A 6,000-nucleotide genomic window follows, 5' to 3' on the forward strand; every position below is an offset into this window, starting at 1 on the left:
CAAACAACTACTTTGTTTCTTTCTGTTTTACATATGTGGCATTTCCTAAAAGGAGCAAAATGTTGAAACAATGAACTATTTTTTTCTTTTTTACAGCCCTATCTTTCATTAAGAGACAGTTTGCCTAACATCTCTTCTTCCCTGTTAAGATGATAGATGGGGCTGAACAAGACTTACAGGATCCAGTGGGGTGCCATTTGCGTCACCAGCAAGCAACAGTGGTCATCAGGGAATGTTCTACCATTTCAATTGCTTCAAAGAGAGATGAAGAGGAAAATGGAGCAAGCTAAGATTTATTACAGTGAATGGAACAGACTTTGAAGTTAGACAAATGGAAATTTCTGTTATTTGCAGGAACACATCCTATGTGAAGCTGTTGAGTTAGGCAAGGCTCCGGTTTTGGAGGAAACATCACATGAATGTACTCAGACTTGAAAGCTCCAAGAACAACAGCTGGAGGCTGCCTTAGCAATCTAGAAAGTGGTGCATCAGCGATGAACCAGAGAATGAAATTCATCATCACTGCCCTGCTCAACAAGCTGGGCCCAGCTCTCCCCTGGATGTCATTCCATTATAGTTGCTGGAGGGACACTGGAAGGGACTTCAGAATAACAGGTGAAACTCCAGTCTTCTACAATCAGCTTCCATTTTGCTGCAGAAGGCTTTCCTTTGCACACTTGAGACTACCAGAGAGGAGGAGATGAACTCTAACAACTAAGAAAAGGCCAGCCATCAGATTTACTGCCTAAACAGTGATCTCACCTGCAGAGATTTTTACATGGCCTCTTACACTTCCCCACTCCTAACCTGAAAGCCCTAAAGTACCTGCACTGTCACATTCCCATCCTCTCCCAGGGAAATCGACCTGGATGGAAAGTGACAAGTATACACAAGTTCTGTGAACTCTTAGGACCACTTCTGAAAGCTGAGCTAAGGAGAACGAGAGACAAAATGCTCATGTTACTGGAAGTGGAAAGTGCCCTAGGAAGCCTCCCTGAAATTCCTGAGACACACATTGCCAACTCTTCCTCTGCTCATCCTCACTGAAACTGCTAAATTGTCCATATTTTGATGTTCCTTCCATGCCATTTTCTCACCTCCAGTCCATCAAGCTCATGGACAGTTCTGCTCATGGAGAAACCTGTAGTAATTCCATGGAAGCAAGAAGACTGAATCTGATAGGAGTGCAATCAGACCATGAGGATTTAGTAGCAAATTTTACAGGGAAAGAGAGAACGGGGGGTTGGGGCTGTTCTAAAATAAATTGTTTGACCAAACACTTGGTATGTTCTTTCCTCCTCGTTCCTTTCTGAACACAGTTATTTGTCCCAGATTCACACGCTTTCATGTCCAAGCTAATTTCTTTCACAAGATTAATCAGCAGCTGGAGGCAGGTGATATTTAGACTTTGACATTAGATTGTCAACAAATATTACATTTCTCTCTCTCTCTCTCTCTTTTTTTTTTTTTTTTTTTTTTTTTAACTAAACAGCTGCAGTGATGGCTTTGCTGGCTGGTGGCCAGCTGGGTCTCTTCACAGAAATGTAACAGTCATTGCCTCAGTTTTCCCATATTCCCAACTTGTGTGCTCTCTGATGGAAAATTTGACTTCCATGGCAAGACATTTAGTAGCACCTACAGTTGCAAGTCATCCAAGAAAAATACACTGCAAGGACCAGGAGAGTCCTTACAGCCTTGACAAAACAAGGGTTCATCCCTTTTCCTTTGGAGGGAAAATAGTTCTGGGGCAGCTTCTGTGTCCTAAGGTAATTGAACAAACAGATTTTCATTTCAAATGGAAGATGGATGGAAGAAGGTGTGAGTCCCTTAGATGCAAGCTGTCAATATGAACACACATTTCAATTGCATTTACAAGGAAATAAAATCAGCTTTTGGACATCCAGAAAAATAATTATGATCCTTGCAGGAAGAGTGCAGGACAACTTTCTGTTGATGAAATGTGCCTGGCAGTTGTTAAAAGATGTCATCTACCAGGTTTACCAGAGAGAGATAATGTCTGGAGTCAGTACTGCACTTCATTCTCTGTTAAAAATCTGATTGATGACACTCATCTTTTTCTCCCTCGAAACTATACTCTCCCACTCTTAATGCTTAAATGATTCTCAGAGGGGTCTTTTTTTTGCTTAAGCTTGGGGTGAATGGTACCGTTTGCCTGGTACAATAAATTGTAAAAAGGGAAGGTTGAGCCTTGAATTATTTAAAAACTACAGGGGCTTTGTCATGTTCTGTCTCAAACAAAGTACTGGTTTAAAAAGCCCACACCTGGTCTAACCTGCCCTCAGTGATAAATTCTGTCTTTGGGAAGGTAGTCTTGAAAGGTCAGTTTTGAAGTAATTTTCATTTTCATTTTCAAAGTGTGCATAACGCACTTGTGAGCATAAATGTTGATGAGTTTTGGTTGATTTAGTTTAATTGAGACAGTAGCTGTATTGCAGGTAAATGGATCTGGAATAGCAGGAGCACTCAGTTTTCCAAATCATTACAGAAGGATGAGATTACAGTCAAATATTTTATGTTAATATGCTGAAGCACTTAAAATTATGGAAGCTTTTTCATCAATAAGTGCAAAATTATTCCAGCAGTTCTGAGTATCAGCAGGATTTGAAAGCCTTTAATTAATTTTGTTTACATTTGAAATAATCAGAATAATTTCAGAATAATAAACTACATCAATCCCTGGGAAGACTCACACAAAGTGGATTACATCCCACCTGAAATAAGTTTTGGCTGTGTCACTTAGATAATCCATTAAAAATCCCCAAAAGGGAATTGTAGCTGGAAACATGAATTATAGTCTGCATATGTTTCTCTGTTGTGTCCAATGAAAAATACCTACTGATTTGAATAGGCTACAGATCAGGTCTTATACTGTACACCTAAATTGGAAATTCATCTGTCTCTGGGACAGAAACTCATCAAGTTCTCTCTTCCAGAATTCAGTTCAAAATCCCTTCTGTTTCTGAGGAAGTAACATTTTCCACATTTCCTATTTTCACTTGTACTATTCAAAGATCGAAAGCAAGGATTAACGTACAAGATGTTAAATAATCTGCTGAATTCAAATCAGTTTCCACTGGGTAGGTATAATTTTTTCCATCCACATTTAAGTTAAGCACACTGGACCAGCCTTTCTTTTAACAAGCTGATGCAATGTAAACAGGATGAATGAATAGGTAACTCCCTGCAGATGGAAGAGCTCTGAGCATTTGGCAGTGAGGAGGCCAGTCCTGCCCATGGCACAAGTCAGAAAACAGAGGGCAACAGCAGTGACAGTGATGGCCAACACAGTGCAGGGAAGGAGCAGCAGAGAAAACAATAAGGCCAAGCCAGGATCACCCTGGGATCTCAGGACTGCATTGATGGCCTTGGCTCTTGTATTTAGAGAGAAGGACAGAGGTAAATAGCTAAAAATAGCTCAAGCCTTTTTCCTCATTCCTGTTTTCTCATGGTTACTTTTGCATTATGAACTTCAGTGAAGCCAACACACTAGGTGGGTTACTTGTACTTGTCCTGTGAGTGGCTGTTCTTTGACACAGGTATTGTCTGAGCTCTTGTTGTAGTAATTTATCTGCAGCTGCCTCGGCTCAGCTTGGCCCTGCCACAGTTTTTCAGCCTGCATGGAGAGCCTTTGTTTTCCTTCATATCCTCTCCCTGCAGGTGAACAGCAAAGTCCAGACAATTTGCTCTGTGTATCTGTCTGGGCCAGGCTTTCCATGGTGCTCAGGAAGCTCAAGGAGCTTCTTGCTCTGCCCAAGCTACCAGCTTCTATTAGCTCTGTCCATAATATTCCAGTACTTCTTGGGCTCACATTCGTTCTCCTCACACTGCAGTTAGTGTTTCATAAAACTCACGGAGTCAGACCCAAATGCTGAAGGGAAGAGAATCACTGACTCCTACAGGCATTGAATCAAATTTTTCCTTTACTGAAAGACATGCAGTCTTGTAGAGAGGGTTGAATTTAAAAGCTCGATGGAGCATCATTGGTTTTGCTGTTTGGGTTCCTGAAGGGTAAATGTCAAATAAAAGCATATGAAACCAACCCAAGAAAGGGCTGGAATGAGTAGGTCCTGTCTATTTCATTTTGAAAATGTACTTAAGTGACCTTTTATTTACAGTTAATCCTATGGAGCAGCCACTGAGACACTACTGAAAGTAAAGAGCATCACTTCAGTACCTGAAGCAGTGCTAATGAAACCACAGAGCTGAGTTATTCTACAGAAGAAATGGAGAGACACAGAAAACAGATTTTTGTTTTATTTTAGCTGGAGAATCCACAGGTAAATAGAAGAGTCCAGGAGGTGCCAGTCAAGGTGCCACATGGAGAAGGGGAAGCCATGCCTAGAGGAGAAACAGCCCCACAAGCACAACAGTGGCTGCAGCCCCAGCCCTGCTGCTCAAAGCTCTGCCTGGGCAATGAAGCAGGAGCTTCAACTCAAGAACAACAAGTGTACAAACATTTCTGCATAGGTGAAAGGTGCCCAGCAGAAAAGGTTCTAGTTTGGGGCTCTGCTACTTCTAACACTTTCCCTCTTCCCCGTGGGGCACCAGCTCCCAGAGGCAATTGGATGCAGCACTGACCTTTCAGGACTTATGAAATACAAACACAGCTTTATTTACTTTCTGACCCTTGGCTCAAAAACATCTGCAACTTTAAATGAAAAGCAATCACTGTGATTTAGCAACTTCTTTGCCTCTGCTTCATTTTGCCAAAAGACAGAGGCCACGCTGTGATATGACCATGGGTGTTGTGGTGACATTTGAGAACTATCAGCTGGGCTCCCCAGGCAGCTGGCACCACTGCTTTTCATTTTGCATCTTGTCTATCAGGACAAGGCTTGGCTGGTCAGGTAAAGGGCCACAGCTGGAGATTTCAGTCAAAGTGAGAAAATACATTGAAAATGAAGCCTTCTTCCTCAGAAACATCTTGAGTTTCTGTTCCAGACAAGACAGTTGAGTTGGCAGTCTGAACTTCTCTTGTCCCTCCAGTTTGTGACAGAAAAGCTGCTGCTGCTGCTCCTTTTGCACCTATACTAGAAGAAAAAGCTGATCAAGTTTTGCCAGATCAACCCTGGGCCATGAGCATAGGTGCTAATTTTTTTGAGGAGAGCTCTTGATAAAGCTTTTCATCCCTTTTCTTCCTGAAGAAACTCTGGAAATTTGTTGGAAGCAATTGGTTCTAGTCAATTTGTTGTGGTGATGCTGGAAACTGCATAGTGGTCACTGTAGGATTCTTCAAAAATAAAGGACTTCTGCAAATATTTGAAACAGTCCATGCAAATGCTCATTTGTCAACTTAATCTTCATGGTTTCAGCAAAATGGAAAGGGATTCTCCAGTATCTGCCTCATCTGACAAGCTTCAAGCACTAGCAGCAGCAGGTTGTACTTTTGGCAAGGTAAATCAGTTCCTTTGCACATTAAAGAACTCTCAGGATGTCTGGTAGGACAGATGTAGGTACATACATGGTAAGCCTTTACAAGCAGATGAGGATGGTAGAGAATGTCTTGATTTTGTTTCTCAGGTTATTCTCAGCAAATCTTGATGCAGTATTTCTTAGCAGTAGAAATACTGAAAAAAATAGGTTTTGGTTATATCTTGCTGTACCAAAAATTTATATTTTCTTGTGGCATCTGCTGAATGCTGACAAGATAGATGTTAGCATCATGTTAGTACCTACAAATCCATCGCACATTGAAGTGGCTGAAAACAACTAATATTTGTGTTTATACATCAATTTTGATGCTTTGGAAAAGTCTACACTTCTCTGCTCCCTAATGACAAAAGCACAAGGAGGGTTATGACTTAACCGAACTGTATTGTAACATTTTATTCAGCCTCAACTTTGGGTTCAAAATGCCCCTATGAGGCCTTTTTGGTTTCCACTTTTGTCTTTTTTTTGGAATCAAATTCGTAGTTATCATAGCTTGTCTTTCTTGGTTTGGAAATGATGACAACTGTGTCCTCTGCATTTATTTGGTAC

This window comes from Vidua chalybeata, chromosome 3, assembly GCF_026979565.1.
Source record: "Vidua chalybeata isolate OUT-0048 chromosome 3, bVidCha1 merged haplotype, whole genome shotgun sequence".
NCBI lineage: Eukaryota > Metazoa > Chordata > Aves > Passeriformes > Viduidae > Vidua > Vidua chalybeata.